Here is an 18,554-nt window from a genome sequence, read left to right as displayed (position 1 = left end):
TGATTAATTCTCAAATAGCAGATGGTAAGTACTGTACTCGGAGAAATATGACTTTTGACTGAGAATCAGTTATGATTATGAGAACAATACAGTAAGGGGGTAAGTACTCAGACTGGGATAATGTAAATAGTGGAGTGCTACAAGGATCTGTATTAGGACCACAGCTTCTCTTCATTTATACTGTATAAATGACCTAGACTCTGATATAGTTAATAAAGTAGTCGGGTTTGCAGATGATACCAAATTAAGAGGATTAGCAAATATTGTAAAAGCAGAAAATGACATTCAAAAAGATTGAGCTAAAATCTACGACTGGGCAAACAGCAGGCAGATGACATTTAGTGTAGGCAAGTACAAGGATTTGTATGCAGGTAAGGAAAACCAGCTATAAATAAAAAACAGAAGGTTACTTATCAACAAACCGTAGGCTTTTATACTGTCATCTGCACAATGTTTGAGAGGAATTAAAAAGACACAAAATTCATTTCAATTCATTTGCTAGGGTGTAAAGTTGAATGGTAGAATATTGTGTACAATTTTGGTCACTATGTCATATAGAAAATATATTACTGGTCTGTATTCAGTACCTGAACCTTTTTAATGTTGAACATGAAAGACTATGGGGGGAGCCGATACAACTATTCAAAATACTGTACCTCACAGACATTGAGAAAGTCAACCTTGCCAATTTCTTCAGCATGAACAGTGAAAAACAAATCAGATGGATAGGAGACACGTCTTTATGCCAAGGGGTGGGAGTATTGAACAAGATACCCTGCCGTGTGATTGAAGCTGATCCACTGGCTTCTTTCAGGAAACAGCTGGATGAGATCATTAGATCAATTAATTACTAAAGGGCTAGATGTTTCAAATGGACATTTCTTGTTTGTATCCTTCCTAAAGCAGGAACCCCCAATCCTAATCCTAAAGGGCAGGTTTTTCCACTTCTCTTTAAAGCATGAGCACATGAGGAACTGGGAGAGATGCTGTTATACTCATCCAATTCAGTTGATAATGTCCTAATTCATCTCATTACATGCTCACCTGGACTGAAAACCTTTAGACACACCATCAGCCCAGGACCAGGATAAATAAATCCCTGCTCTAGAATATCCATTTGTCTTTTTTTCTGAGTAAGCCACATTGGTAAATGAGAAGATGAATATTTGTTTCTTTGGATTGTTGAAACAGGACTGTCCAATCCTGGTCCTTGAGGGTTGGCATGTAGGCCAGTTTTCTAGGTCTCAAAGCACCAGGAAATGCTGGGAATCCTTTAATTTAGTTCCACAAGGGGGCCTCAGAGTGATGCATTGCTGGCAAACACTGCTCACATTCACTGGAGACCTTAAACATATCTGATAGGAAGCTAAAACACCTTCTGAGTTACAACAAGCCTAGCCATTGCGCCACTGGGAGAGGCCTGCTAGACCCTGATAGAGAGCACCTGTGGCTGTCTGTTGAAAATGCCAGTTTATGGTACTCCGATGTTTGCTATTGTTGCCCTGCAATGGTGATGCTGCCCAGCAAAGCCACTGTTAAAACTGTAGAAGAACACGGATTTGCTGATCATGGGCTGCAAGAGAATGTAGTTTTAGATAACAGGCTGCAATTCACCCAAATAAAAACAAATCTTGATCTAAATGGTACAATATCACAACATACATTATATATCTTGCCGATAGTTGCAGTGCACACATACTGATTCATAATGAAAAAACAAGTTTTAATAGCTCATCAGGCACATAATGACATTTACATTACATCATAAAAACTTAAGGATCATATTGCTTGGCAATTGATTCGTTTTGATTTGTCTTAAATAAGAATTTGTATTAACAAAGTTTTAAAAAGAACAGTAAATCAAATGACTGTCTTTCCTGAGAAATGTAAGCTCTTTTGATTATTGTCGGTATGATAGAAAAAGACTTGTACCAGGAAACCCACTCTCTAAAGTACAAGATGTCACAGAAGGCAGATGATCATCATGCTACTCCAGGACAAAAACATCTCATTCATCTGTATAATCATTGAAGACTGTAACGGCTACAGCATGAGAAATTGAAGGAAGAAATACCCGCACAGTAAATTAAGTACAGATATTTACATGCTCAGAGACCATTCTACAGTCTGACACCTGCATACTAAAAGTGTGGCGACATAGTGTTGAGCATCATGCTGAGTACTGGTTATTTAAACCATCTTCCACTTGGGAAGTGGAAGGGTGATGTGGAATTGACACAAAAAGGTGATGTGATTTTACTCAAAAATGCAGATTTTAGCAGACGGAACGCAACCTTATTACTCAGCAATACACTGTCAAGACATTGATCCAACAGTTTTCCTGTTCCAGCCCATCTTGATAGTGTGAATTTTCCAGCAGGTCAATGCAGGACCACACACTACAAACATATTTCTTGATGTTGTGTGTCATGATTTGCCTTGGCCAGATCTTTCTCCTGATACGAGTCTAAAATGAGACCAGCTCACCAATGCCATCACAGGAGACAACTGTGAACCGCCATGCTTTGCAAACTGCCTGTAGCTGCACAGACAGAATGGTGAAACATATCACAGCAGTCTGTGCAGAGGCTGATCAGGACTGTGTATCAACACTGCCAGGCCTGTGTTGGAAATATACTTCTATACTGCTGCATTTCATATTGAAATATTATTATTTGTTTCACATTTTTTGTGATTGTTTGATTTCAATGTTTAAAATACTTGATTAAATCAATTTGACCTGAGCATTGTCTCTTTTGTGCATCGGTTGATGTATATACATACATAGTACTTTGTTCCACTGCTAACTTTCTGCTTGAGAAGCCCATTGTACTCAGTGTGATATAAATCAATGCCTTGTGAGATTTCCAAGGAAAGCAGAACAACTGATATCAGAGTCACACATATTTCCCATTAGACATAATCTATCAGTAATTGAAGTTCATTAGAAATTCTTGTCGACTTTTTTTTCCCTATCATGTCACACGGCTTACAGAACCTCAGCTGCATAACAAAAGGTCCTTGCTGGGGAATATCCTATTAAGCACTGACAGAGCATTTGTCATTGAGATAATAAAGCCTGGAGCAGCTTGTGGAATACACTACAGAACTGTTAATGTACGCTATTCTCGAACATGAGCAGCTCAACTCAATAAAAACACTGCTTCATCGCACAAAATTCAGCACAACACCTTTACTTAATCACTCCGTGAGTGTACTTCCTGTAATTTGTCATTCATCCAGAAAATAACTGTACAGTAGATATACTTTGCACAAATAATGGTCTTTTTTGCCTTTATTTTGTAAACATTATCTTAAAGACAATCTCGGAGGAATTACATTAAATTCATTAAAATACTTGAGTTGGAGATGTTTCTTAATTTCATAGCAGAAAGCAGTGGATTTAGAAATGTGTCCAAGATTTCTGTTATTTTTAATCAACTACTGTAAAGTGCTTTGAGATGGTACTTTTAAAGACATTTTTTAAAATAAATGTATAAAAATTAGTCTATGCAGCACATAAAATATATTTACAGAAGATGGTCTCCCTCACAGGGTTTGACAACCATAACATTTCAAGATTCTCTCACTGAAATGGTGAGAGCACATGAGGTATCATGTTCCCGTCTTCAGTAATAATGCACAACTGGCTTAATTCTTTAAACTGGAATCAATACAGAACCTTAATTAGCACAATATAAATTGTCACTTCACCAGCTTCAGACCAAACTCTGCAAAAAGGTGAGGTTCTGTAGAAAATGAATTTAGAACTGCACAACTGTTTTTCACTGGAGCTGTAACCCTTGCCTGGATAAGCAGATATCTGACAACAGATGGACAGAATTGTTTACAGGATAACTGTTTTGTTCAAATCATACAGTATATGTCAACTATATTTGAGAAATACAATGTTTACCTCAGTAGCTTCCAAAACATTGTCTGTATTAATTAGATGATGTTGTATGCATTTATTATCATCTGGCCAATTTCCTGCGAGTACCTATAAGGTTTTTGTAGCATACTGTAAATGCTCTCCGGCAGCTGGAATAAAAAGATGAATGCCCTAACTTCAAGTGAAGACTTGCAGCTCTGGCTAACCACAATAGTTTAATAAATGCTTGCCCTGTCCCACCACACTGTCTTCTCACAGCCTTACTGCCACAATCAATCAGAGATTCTCATATCAGCTAGCATGTCACTCTGTGCATCTGTAGGAGGTTTGACCAGAATATAAACTGCTCTTTAATGCATCAACTGGAATTTAATGGGCAGCTACTGAACCTGGCCTTGAAATATGGCCATGATACAAATCCAGTAAATGACTCACAGCAGCTGACCCTGGCAATATTTCATCCAAGAGAATTAGTACTATTTAGCAGGTGCAGTTATATAGTGTCTATCACAAAGCAGGGAAGACAGCAACCTGATTTATGGTGAAGGCCTTTCCTTTACCGAAGTAGATTAGCCATCCATTATCAGTACACCACCTAACCTGGCGAGAGTTGCAGTATGTTGCTGCCTATCCTGGAAGCACAGACGCCAGACTGCCGCAGGGCCAGAGAGAAGGGGATAATCCAGAAGAGCCAATCAAGCACAGCCTGCACATCTCAGGGAGGTGCAACTGGCAGAAAAACAAACCAGCATACATTCTCTACGCAATCAGGAGCCTGAGCCTGGTATTGAACCCAGGACCCAGGAGCAGTGAGGGAGGAGTGCCCCCTGACATCACCCCTTCCCAAAGCAGAAGATAAAATCACCTTGAGACCAGCTCCTGGTTTTATAAAGCAGAGATACACCAACTCAAAAGGAGCTTTAAGGAGGTTAATGCATTTTAAATCAATCTTCTGAAACATGTAGCTGGAGGATGGATCCTTGCCGAAAGCCAACATCTTTTAGCATAAGGTTCCAGCTTTACCCCCTTTTTACCAAGATTTTGAAAAAGAGCATGATTTCATTTCTGCCAACAAAACTTCACCTCACAGATAAGAGCTTTTGAATTGTTGAATAAGAACAGAAGAAAGGTCACAGAATATGAGGAGGCAATGTGGCTCCTCTCGCCCATTTGGTTGCTTGTAGCGAAGTGATCCTGGGATCTCATCTTGCTGCTTCCTGAAAGAAGGAAGGCATCTTGTTCACAGCAGAGCTCGGTAGCTTCCTCCTGCCTCAGATGAATCTTTGTGCTCTGTTTCCTATTGTCTCCTCAGTGGTTTCTCCGATTCCTGCTCCGTCAAGGCCTTTGAGGGTTTTAAATACTTTCCTAGGGTCTTCCTGCAAACGTCTCTTCTAGCAGAGGGTTACATCTTAAGCCATGCTAGTGCATCACCTTCAAATGTCATCATTAAGTCTCTCAGGTGGAATACCTCTCGGCTCCAGGTGGTTTTGTTGGTCCCTTCTCAGGAAATCCAGCCTGGTCTTGCTTGTTTTTCTTGACCCAGATTTTCCCTTAACTCCATATTTTCACTAATCACTAATCACTAATCTAACTGGGTGCTGGAATAATCACCTTATCCACTCCATGTTATTACCAACAGCTCTTCTTTAACCTTGCTTCACTAATCAAGCACTAGAGTATTTTCCCCTAATTAACTCCAATTGCACTTAGGATGCCCCTCAGTATAGCCTACGTTACATTTTTCTCAAGTGTCCCTTACTCACTAAATCCCACAAACCTGTAAACCAAAACCTATTTCTCTTTCTGTACAGTAGCTCTCTCTTTCCTTCATCCCAGCCTGGCTCTTTAGATCTCAAAGTAAAGCCCTTTTCCTAACGGCTTGTAACCTTCTCAGCTAACCCAGGTGAGTGACCAATTTAACACAGAGCCTGCTGTATCTCATCAGTCCTTTTCCTCATGTGGAATCTCACTCTCTCTGGATTAATTCCAATTTGCCCAGGTGTGTCTCATACTTACACATTCTTTCTCAATAAAAGGTGGTTTTCTTCCCAAGCTGCTTCTCAGTAGCTCACAACTGAAAAGATTCAGGTCTTTGAATCTGTCAGTATAGGGATTTCTTTAAGCTCAGAAATAAACATGAAGTTGGCTCATTTTGATTTAAAAAAAATGTAACAGTCTTAACATGAATTATTTTACTGTGTTTCAATTATCATTCCATTTTTGAAGGAAAACTGCTGACATCATCACCTTGTACTAAACAAATTACCTCAGTGCAGTACGGTGTCATTTTTTTCTTGCTGGTAATACTGAATATACAGTACTTATATTCCAAGAAATACATGTTTCTTAAGATGTACAGTATACCTCTCCAAGGCCCCATCTACCTTCCTTTCTAATTTGATAGTTAAACCTCTATCCAGTAATGTAGGTAAGTAAAAAAATTAATGAAGTGTCTGAGTGTCACCTGTCAAATATAAATATAATTAGATATACCTTTTGAGGTGTTTCAGATTGTTTCCATATGACAGAAGTAAATAGATTGATTTTATTTCTAATGATTCAATCAGAAAAAAAGAGGAAAAAGTGTTTCACTCTAAAAAGCTGATAACCAATTTTCCAAGTTATTAAAATGTTTTCCAGAACAAGTATCTGAAGAATGAATGATAAAACACTGGTGTAGTTAATTAATGAAGCCTGTGAGCGAACGTCTAAAGGCTAACTCGTATACGATCGCTTAATTAAGACCTCTGTCAGAGGTTCATTTTGTCAATAATGAGAGCCAGTGGCAAATACTACTTTAATTACACTCAATAATTCTCCTCTCTAAGCAACTAATGGATTGTTGTTTTGTAAAATATTTAAGCATTTTAACACATCATGCATTAAATTAACTAGAATGACAATATATCATGGTATGACAGTGTAAAACCATTATTATAAAAATGACATCTGATTTTTTTCCTTATTAATATAAACTTTATACTGTATATTTATAAGTACTGTATATAAGCCATGATCATACAATTAAAAGCTGTGGAAAACAGTTATCTAAATCTAGAAAACAGAAAAGGGGTAATTTAAGCACAACAAAATATTCTTCGGTATTCCCAAAAAACACAGTTGGCAGCGCTTACACTTGAGCAATAAATTTATGTCTGTGTTTTATTTTATTAAAAGCCATTTAGAGCTCATAGCCATTTTGCTGATCTCAGAATTTCCCCTCTCTTGGGGAAGTGTTAAATTGTGCATAAGAAATTAGTTTGAAACTTAATGCACTATTTAAAGAGTTTGGTCTCAGGAGTAGCCTTTTGGCTTAATAACATCTAATCATGCTCCTCTGACTCCCTTTTCATTTAGCTTCTCTGGTGCTCAGTGAAATACTGACTAATGAAATGTTCCTTTAAATTGTCAGATAACCCTGCTTGGATCTATAAAACCTGTTTCCCTTTGGTGTTAGACAGTATTTACGCTTTATCCAATTATAGTACAGGTGGAATCCAGCATTTACCATCTGATTAAATGAATCTAGGCGTGTTTTCATGCATATCCGACAGCAGTCATTTGAGTCCTTCCCTTGCAGTGTTCATCCAGCACTGTAGTCTGTTTTTTGGCAGAAATCTGGATTTTTAAAGGAGGCAATTCTAGAAGCAATTGCTGAAGAAAATAACTGTCCAGGATCTAAAAAATGGAAAGTCTGGACGTGAATTACTTTCTTTTTATTTTCTGTGTACAGCTCTGAAAAACGCCACTAGCTGAAATTTAATGTTGTAACGTCCGGTACGGAATGGAGCAGGCAAAGAACTCAGGAAAAGGGGTTAACCGACACATCTTTTAACCAGAACAGAGAAAAGGTACACACACAGTAACAGGGATTACAGCGCCGCACCTACTGTACACTAACAGACACAGGAAGGAAGTGGCTGTCTTCCAGCTTCCGTCCCACTAGTTCCGTAGTCCCGCCCCCAGGCGCTGTTCTCAGCCCGCCTAGCGTGCGCGTGGCGCTACAATATTAAGATCTAATATTTTGTGCACAGTAAGAAACCCTAAGAAATGCATGTAATTGAAAATAGGTTTAAATTACTGAATCGACATAAGAGTCATCATTGTACATAGAGGAATGACATGCATATAAGAAAAGGATTTACTGTACGTACTGTACTTCACACTGTGTTAACTGATCTGAATCAGATTTTCACTTAATTGATCTTTATTGCCAAGTTATTTTTAAATTATTATCATTATTATTGTTATATACTCATTGCCAATTACAAGTTACCTAGCAAACCTGGTGGACTGCACCTGGTGGCCCAGTAGTGAAGGTCACTGTACGAAGTGAAGACTGTCTCTGTTGTATCTTCACATGAAGCAAAGAATGACACAGAGGCGGGTGTGGAGCAATGAACTGTATATTAAAGTAAAGTTTGGTTGTACAGAACATTACACTACCGATCTGTCATCTCACTCTCACGCTAGCTCTCCTCAACTGACCTCAAGCTCCCCAGTTCTTCCCAGTTTTCTCCTTCGTCTTCTGGAGCCAAAACTATAACAGCTGGGTGACTCCTCCAACTTAGGAAAATTGGGTAGAGACATCTGATTACTTGTAATTCCAATATTACATATACATGCGTTTATATATACTGTATATACATCACTTTACTACAGTCTCCTTCGAGGTTGTTGCGTTTTTCTTTCCTATTTGGGAAATGTACAGTATGTGTGTCTTTACGAGAAATCCAAGATTATTGTTATCTTAAGCTCCTGGAGATCCATTTCTTTTCATTTTTTCTTTTTTCATTCTCCGTTACTTGAATTGTTAAAGTTTATACTGTTTATGAAATTACATCAGATTTAATTGGATGTTTTAGCAGTTTAAAGCTAAGCTGCAACCCAGGAAATACTTACAGATCCTCAATTGTATTTATAAGCAGCGGTAGTTTCTTGCCATTACTTCAGAATTTGACTTTCCAGTTGGAAGAACAACATTTCTTTGTGAAAGAGCCACCTTTCCTCTTCCCGTATTTCACATTTGTCTTGTGTGATATCAGGACGGATCGTAATCTCTTCAGCTCTTGCGCAGTGTATTGAAGTTCCTGAAATCAATAGCTGTATTGATGAGTGTCCGATATAAGCCATTAGAGTAACCAGTCAAAGCTTTAATTCAGTAGCTGAATTGATTTCATTTCCAATGATCCATCTACCTCAAGTGGAGCACAATGCTATTGTATGTTTTACCTCAGTTTCTCTTGAGGAAGACATTATTTATCACTGCAAGAATGTTTCATTTTCACACCCCAATAAAAAGGAGAGTAATGATGCTTCTCTGGTTCCTGTCAACCAACCCTCTACTTTGTAAAGGATGACACAATTATTTTTTTACCAGCTTTCCAAAAATGCTGACAAGCTCTGATTCAGTAAAGGACAATATACAGTCTGTGAAAAAGGCCATTTTATAAAGTTTTCTCTCTCTCTTTTGAAACACAAAGAGCTCATATGCTGAAGATCGACAAATAGTTTTTTTGTGTGTGTTGCTGTAATGTTAGTGTTCCTCAATTGTTTTTGAAAAACAGAAATTGACTCTTCAACAGAAAAAGAAAGTAAACGTACTTTATGAAAAAAGATATTACAGAGAATGAAATTCACTCACAGGTTTTAATCTTTTAAAGAATGGATGGAACTTGAGTCACCTTTTCAGAGCAATTTCAAACATTTTATTTGTGAAACCCCGGAGTGGTTTGCCAAACTAAAGCTTTTGATGTATAATATGTGTTTTTCTTTGTTTACAGTCATTTGTATTTGTCGGGTTTACCACAGCATATATCTCGCATGCAGTTTGGGATTTATGAGAACAACTTCACAGCCAAGAAAATCTTGTTTGCTTTTCATTACTGAAGATTGTTATTATTTTTTTTATTTTCCCCATGCTAGGTTAATAAAATTACAATTACATTAACTGTACAGCTGCTTAGTAAAATCATAGATTATTCAAAGGTTATAAGAGGGATCCTGTTAGGTTTACTTAAAATAGATGGATTCAGCAGCACTGTTGATAGAGATGTTTAACATAAATGGAGTAGGCAAAGCCCCTTTTCAGTTAACCCGGCTGTTAATGTCACGTGAAAATATCTTGTGGTTTCTGAGTAATGACATTTTCAAGAAAATGAAGGGCTCATCCTGAGTGTCACTGTGTAATTCCTGTCATTTCACTGATCGGATTCTGCTGCATCTGTTTTGCTTTGCAGGTCTTTTCTAGTTTTACGCCCCATTTTCCAGGAAGAATTGCACATCTGGCCTCTGATAATCTTAGTACAGCCTTACATATTGCATTACACAGTGCCTTGAGTCCTGGAAGTCTTGTAATTTAGGTACAGTGTTTTTCCTTGATGGGGAAAAGAAAATCTTATGAAATGAAGTGCTTACTGTGCCGTGTGTGAAAGCTCATATAGGCAGCACTTTGAGCACACAAGCTCTTGGTGCTTAAACAACAATCTCAATCAGCAGCCACGGCCCTTGATCATTTCAGGACAATGCGACAGCACTGCAGCAGGGGCTCCTTCAGAGTCTCCCCCAGTTCTGCAGCCCTCAGGCAGGACTGTAGCTTGTTCTGCAGCACTGTAGCACACTGTGCTCCATGTTTGGTTTAAAAACTGTTCTGTAGCCTGCTAGTCTACTTGCCACTGAACAATTAAAACTTGATCAATTACATTGCTCTGGAGAGCTGATGTTTTTTCCATAATGTTGAATAAGCACAAAAATAATGTCTGAGGAGTAACACTTCGGGAAGAATGATACTTGTGAACTGGGGCTATGTATGATAAAGATACCTGTTACACTCTATTTCTTGTTTGTTGTTTTCTGTCTTGAAATGCAGTAAAAATCAGTTTAATGAGACTTCAGAGTTATTTGTCTTTTTTTTAAATAAAACACTATTTAAAACAAATCATTGTATTTACAGTATGTACAGTCAGCTACTTTGAACAGGGATCCTCTAGTCCAAGTGTACACATGGATTGTACTTTCTCTGTAGTTTTGCATAGCTGTCCTGAATTCAAGCTGAAGATGTCAGATGAAAAACCAGTGTGCCCAATGTTTGGTTTAACAACTGAGGTTTTAACTTAATAGTACAACATAATGTAGACATATTCTAAACAGGAGAATGATATTTCAAGATTCATTAACCAATAAGCCAGATTCATAAAGGCTACCATGCCATGATTGAAATTGTTTTCAATATTGAAGTCTGATAATGTTGAATGTAAGAAGATTTTACGATACATAGTTTAAAATAAACTGGGAAATTGATGTAAAGGAGCATTGTTGTGCTGTGTGTGAAATGGAAAGAAACAATGGAGGAGATCTAATCACATGCAAGGCTCATAATGAAACATATATTTTATATTAAGATAGCTGCAGTGTAATATTACTAGCAGATAGATACCTTGTTTATTTATTAACATAAGAATTGTCTGCCTCAGTTGCTATCAGTGAAGCCTGACAGCTTGGCGGTTAAGATGATACATTAGCCAATATCGGGACCAGAAAGGGAAATAAAATGTTCACTGTAGTACATCAATATGAAAATCAGGTTCTTCCAGAAATAGCCCATAGCAGTACATATAACTCCCAAAATGAATAATCTTGGGGTCATAAACCTCTCTAAAAATGCCTGCAGCACTGTTGAAAGACAGAATTCAGAAATGCCATCATTTCCATTTCATAAGCCAAGGATTTCATTCTGTATTAGCAGATTTTTTTAATAGCGTGTGAAAAGAGGTTCACTGTAACTAAGGCAGAACAAATAAAATAGCTGCTCCTTTGGGGATTTGAAAAGGTGACCTTAGTCTTTAGTGCGAAGGATTAAACTCACAGTTTCAGCTTCACATTAGCTTGACATAAAGAGGAGGTGGAGTGACCTTAGCAAAGCTATTGTTTGTTGAAAGCTGCAGATAACTGATGATCACAGCTCAGCATAAATATGATATGTAATTTCTTTTATTGCCCAAATGAAATAAAGCCACAATCACATTTTATTAAAGCGCAATTGAAGCTAAAATATTTGGATCTATTTAAGTGTTATAATAGGGATCTATTAACTGACAGGCAATTCAATTTTAGTTATTATTAATCATAATAATAGTTTAACTGATAGCAAATATTTTACTTATTTTGATAAGTAACGTAATGAAATCAAGCTTAGATAATGAATGGCATGCTCATTCATGAAGGACATCGGAGACACAGGATGATGTATTGGCAGCTCACTCTGAATGACCGCCTCATTAAATCATGGTTCCATCGTGGAAATATAAGTTTCTTGTTTGATAAATTAATTGTTTTATGTCTAATTTCAAAACTTATGTCTAAATTCAAGGCTCTTCTCCAGTGGGAATGACTGCAGTGTGGCACTGATACAGGGTGAGCGTCTGTCCTAAAGCTGCTCTGAATTGTTGTCCCTTGAGTCAGACTCATTTGGGGATTTTTAGTTTTCCACAATGCGCAATTGTTCATTTTCTCAAATAGGCTGTAATATCTCATGAAAAGCTGCGAACGGAGAGTTAAAAATATTAAACTGCCACTAAAACCCCTTCTTCAAGACAGCTTGACTGCAGCCATGTTGCATGCAGCAGTAGCCCCACTGTGGCCATCTGAGGTTTACTGTTTCACTCCAGGCTAATGAAAAGTACTGTATGATAGCATGAGGTAATATACTGTATACTGCCATCCCTGTGTAAGGAGGGTTTTATTTTACAGGTCTCAGTTAGTTATACCGGAAGGACTGAGGAGCTATTCCACGGACTCGAAGTTTGACAATGTTGTCCGGCGTCCTGTGACTGAATTACGTTCACGGTACCTGTGGCCATCCTTTATCATACACAAAATACTACCCACTCCAGAAAGCACTTTGAAAAGTATCCAACTTGTGAATCAATTTGTAAAAGTTATACTCAATATGTAGCCTTGAAGAAATCAAGACGTGCTACAACGTCACTAGTAAGAGCTCTTCAAGATGGCCAGCTTGGCCAAACCTAATGGAAAATTTGAGTTTTTTGTTCTTGTAATACTGTATGTTACCCCAAAGGTAAACACAATATCATTAAACAAAATGCCTGTACCAGTGTGTTGGTAACAAAACTAACCAAAAGGCAAAAAGAAAAAGCACCGCTGTACTGCGTTACCTCCAGGCTGGGCTTAGCCTATCGAACTGAGTCCAGTCTGGTGAGCAGGGAGCGTAAGGTAAAAACAAAACAAGAACTTATTGCGTAAAAAATATAAATGCGTGTGTATGCCTTCCCCAGTGAAAGTGCTTGATGGGACAGCCGAAAAGAAAAAACGAACAGAAAAAATACCTTACGCGGGAGCAATCCCCTCCGGGACTATTGGTGAAAACTCAGAAAACTCAGAAGAGTTTCCCTGCTTGTCCCTTAGGGGTGTGTCCAGTGTACCTTTATAGGACTCGCCCAGCTGGGGCTCATCAGCTGGAAGCCCAACCAGCTGGGCTACAAAGGCGATGCGTCACCCTTCTACCAGGGCTAGGCCTCCACACTGGACTTGCCCCCGGGTCGTGCCACATGCCCAACCCAGAGAAAAGGTCATTCAGAACAGCAAAAAGAAACTGTCATCTTGAGCAGTTCCGTCATTTGTCAAACCAGGCTGAGTGATACAATGAAAATAATTAGTTGCCAGAATAGTATACAGCACTCTCCATGGAGCATCGCCCACGCTCTTCTATAGGGGTGGCTTGTGTAGGTATTTTCTCAAGCTGGAGTTATAGCGAAGTCAGTGCCTAGTCACCCGTGTGTATCACTCAAAGCCTTAAGACTATCAGAGCATTTATCCTTATACAGTACACAGTCTTTTTTCTGTACCACCAAATTGTCCAAAATATGATGAAATAGCAAACTATAAATACGAAAAATTAAAAAATATATGTATCCAGGTGAGGCTGCACATTGGTGGTGGTGGACGGGAGTCCCCATTACCTGTAAAGTGTTTTGAGTGGAGTGTCCAGAAAAGCGCTATATAAGTTGAGCAATTATTATAATAATTATTAATTATTATCTTGTAAAAAAGTATTATTAATATTTTTGAACATTGTCCTTCTTGGCCATACACAAAACATTTCATAACCTCTGAGGTTGTGAAAACAACATAATCGCTCCCATCTGCTTGAAAACAAGAGCCACATTCAGGAGACTTACACCCCGAAGAAATCATTTTGATGTCAGACATGATTTCTCTCTGACATTTCAACTCACTGATCAGTAATTCATTTTTCCAAAAAAGTAGGCTTATTTGAAATAGTCAGTTTTCTTGAGGGAACTGTGAGTGTCCAAAAAAATGGGAACTAAAGTCCTATCAATTACTAATCCCTCTTGAACAACCTGAACTAGATCTTCACTAATAACAGAAGTTCCAAGTTCTACAACACATTTTTCAACAGGATTGAGAGCATCATCAATGATCCTAATTCCATGTTGTCATCTCAATTTAGCAAAATCAGTGGTGTATACTGCCATCCCTGTGTAATCACCAGTCGGTGACAACTGTATCTTCCCCTGTATCTAAACTTTCCTAAGTACAAAAACAGTTTAACAGTATATAAATAATAAGAAGCAAATAAAAGAGAAAAAGCCGTGACTTATACCCACAGAATCCCATTATGCACAGTGCACAGCGACAGGCATCACTAACAGATAGAATGTACTGCAATGTACAGTACACTGCAAAGTTTTTAAATAGCCTGATGAGAAGACAGTAAGCTTCATTATAGCACTACAGCCAGGCTGCAAAATGCCCAGAAAATGGAGTCACTCATGAGACATATAAAACAATAGGATTTTAAAATCCTACCATGGGTTTTATCTGTAAGCTCATCACAGAATTTAGTTGCGTTTTCGTGTCACTGAATGCTGTAATTACTGCTAAATGCACAAGTGGAATGACTTCCTTCAAGTCCTTGACCTAGTTGTGATTCCTTATCAGACGAGGCAGCTTCAAGTCAAGATTACTTTTTCTAAAGTTTAAGAAAAGGAAAAACTAGCTAATATAATTTCACAAATACATGGAAGACACATAGCCTGGGGCCACTTATAAACTGAGAGCCCATTCCAAGAGGTGGCATAGAGCTGGTGTTGATTCTACTTCCAAATCCATTCTCCCAGGCCAGATGGCTCAGGACTTACACATTTTTAATCTTAGGCATGGAGTACTTCAGGCTACAGAAATCTCCGAATATCCTGTTCTGATGAATTTGTTTTGGGATTGTTACCCTTAGGGCTACATGTATTGGTAAATATGACCTTCAAGTGCTAGACTAGAAATGTGTTGGGACAATTTATTTATAATCTAGGGCATGTCAAAGCAAACATTCAGCACTCATACCCAATATTTTGGGCTAAACCCCCTGCATTTTTAATCCTTCTGTTTTATTTTTGTTTCTCTCTCCATCAGTATAAACGATGTATTTGTTATGCAATAATGTCTGGAAGACAGATTGTTCATGATGTTCCTTATAATGTTCACATTCACTGATTTCAAAGCATGGTCTGTACAAACATTGTCAGACTCCTTTTTACATAAGATACACATGTACGGTAAGAGCAACAGGAGTTTTTGAATATGAGGGAATTAAATTACTATTCAATTTTTATGTGTAGCAGATCAATATTTTTGTTGCACCTGTTTAAAAAAGCACATAAAATACAGATGTCTTTAAAGTCAAATATTCACTTTGTTCCATAAATGTTACTTAAGCTTAAAGATAATACTACTGGGACATCTTCATCCCTACTGGGGTTAACACTGAATGAAGTCAATCTGTGCCATCCAGATGTCTCATTTTGAAGGCAGATGTGTTAATAAAAATATGAAATACTTCTTTGCAGAATAATAATCTGTGTAGCTACTGCCTCAATCAGATATTTTGCTGCTTTTTTATAATACAAAGGCTCCCTTTATGACCTTTAAGTACAATAGGTTTCTGACCATGTCATGTGATGAATGCAGAACTGTTAGGAAACCCAAATGATGAGGTATGAGGATCCTATGCAGAAGCAGGAGCGGGTAGATATGGAAACAGGTGTATAATCTGAAACGTCAGGTGAGCTTGTGGTCAAAAGGCAAAAGGTAGTTCGAAAGCTGGAAGATACAGAGACAGGCGTATAACCCAAAACAGCAGGCAACGTTCAAAGTCGAAGGGGAAAAGGGAAGTTTGGAAGCCGGGAGAAGTATTGCAAGTGATGTACAAACAAAGGCGAGGTAGAGCTCTCTAGGAGAAGACTCAATAACGGGCAGCGAGAAGCAGGTCTGGATGGTTTAAATAGTGCTGCCTGGGGCACGGTAGAGCGTGTGCTGATGGATTAACACGTGCGGTGCTTGTTATTATTAACCTGCTGCCGGTACTGGTTAGTTCTCTTGTGGGTTGATCTCTGCTGGCTGGCGGTCATGACAGTAACACTAAGTGGCAATAATTTCTTAATGATTTGTAACAGAACCCACTTAGAAGATAGTTGAGTGTGGGAAATCTGCACATATTAACCCTGATTTCACTGAAATTGAGGAAAGATGTTGTTATTTTTTACCTGCTAATCCTAATTTGGTCCATCAGTGGTGCACCTGATGCGTACCTCATCCCCGTCACCAGTCAACACCTTTTGGCTTGTCACACACCTACTGGTTCTTTTTCCCTCCAAGCCGACATGAGATCTCTCCCTGTTGTCAATAACCATATACAGTAGCTTTGAAACCTTTAATAAACCTGTAACCTTAAGCCTTAAGATACATCCTGAGATCAAGTTACCCTATAACCCTAACCACATGTATCACTCAAACCTGAGCCTCTAGACTCAACATGAGGTAACGCTCTCCCTCGGACAGCCTTGTTCTCTGTCCTGTAGGACAGGCTGTCTGTGGAGTTCTGCAGTCCGCACCGGGGTCGCTGCTGGAGCCGGCCCCCTTCTGGGGTTGCTCTTTCACTGCGAGTCCCACACCTGACAGGAGGTTCTTACTTTCCCTTAGATCTCACCGCGAGGCTCTACTTCTCTCTGCCCCCCTGACAGTGAGGGTCTAGCCGGGGTCTCACTGCGAGACTCATAGTCCTGTTTGTCAGCATTTTAAACAACACATACAGTATACAGTAACTGTGTCAAACCTTTGCCTTTAGAGTCATATTTTCATACAGTATGTGTTCAACTACTGTATGCACAGTACATGTTGATAATACAGTACAAAACATTTGCATCCAAAAAATAATGACACTTGGCACGATCACTAGATTTAGTTTTTTGGTTTCAGCGGTCCAGCTGATTAGCAGGGAAAACAAAACCTGCCGGACGGGAAGATTACTGCCTTTGCAAAATGTTGCCATTTCTCTATGCGGGGAAGTGGCATGGTTACAATATTTAAAAAAATAGCATTCTGCATCTGTTTTTTTTTGGAGGGGGGATATATTCATTGAAAAGTAAGATCTGTGAACTGGATGAAAAATGTTTGCATACAAAAAATAGGCATTACTTTCATCTACAGTAGAATATCCATCCTATATCTATGCTGAAATCTGTAATGAAAGTCAAAAGCATTTCTTTTTCGTATATATACAGTACATACAAGAAAGAGGCAGTTTCTCGTAGTCCTTCTCGCAGAGGAAGGATATCAACCAATGCTCTTAAGGTTAATTAGAAAGATTATCTCATCAGTACAAAACAAATAGACCCACGGAGTCCCTCTGCTTTCAGACATGCTAATCTATGGCAGGTCTGTTCCAGGTACACCTGTGATCCATCACAGTCACTCCCTTGACAGTCCCCAAGGGGCTCTGCTGAAGGTTCAGCTTGGCTGCACGGCTGGTGTCTGTGATATTAATAAAAAATGGAAGATTTAAAGAGTTGTCGAGACTTCAAGAAACATATTTCTTCTTTAAAAAAATCTAAGCTTATTGGATTTGGTTAGAACAGACAAGGTGAAGCATTCGGTCAGTGATACAAACTTCAATACAAAATGAAAAAAGATCTGAAATGGAGGTGTAAAGAGAAAAAAATAAAGAACCAAATTAAATTAATGTAAGTAAATATAAATAAAAATACAACAAATGACTCTTTAAAATTATTTAATTTTGGAAATGATTGAAATGTAAAATGAATATGTACACAATAGTTACAAACTGGAGGGTCTGAATGATTGAGTATACACAGGTTATTAGAAGCTAATCCAGATCAGGTCCTAGCACTATCTTGCTGTGCAAACAAGTTAATAAAAATTACCAATTGTACCCCTTCTACTACCAGGGCATACAGGGCATCACACAGAATGAGTGCAAGCACAATTCAAGGAAAAGAAGAAACGTGTGTCTCAGAAGAGCTTACCACCTCAGGACTAGATTTGTCTCTAAATTGGATGTTTCAGCAAATGGAAACCTATTTCTTATTCGAAACAATGTACAGTATCACTAACAAAAAATAAATTATCTAGATTGGCTCTGGATGCTTACTCTAAAAACAAGAACTCTCTTGCCGTGTTTTCTTTCTCCAGCGTCTTTTATTCTTTTCTGCCACTGTCTCTGTTTCTATGTCATCTTTTTATTCAGTTTCCTTTGGATGCCCTAAGAGTGACTGATTCATTTAACTGAGAATGAATTAGTCACTGTTAAATATTAGTTAAATATTAGTAC

Source organism: Lepisosteus platostomus, chromosome 14 (assembly GCF_059453375.1).
Source record: "Lepisosteus platostomus isolate fLepPlt1 chromosome 14, fLepPlt1.hap1, whole genome shotgun sequence".
NCBI classification, from domain to species: Eukaryota; Metazoa; Chordata; class Actinopteri; order Semionotiformes; family Lepisosteidae; genus Lepisosteus; species Lepisosteus platostomus.
This window is presented reverse-complemented; position numbering follows the sequence as displayed.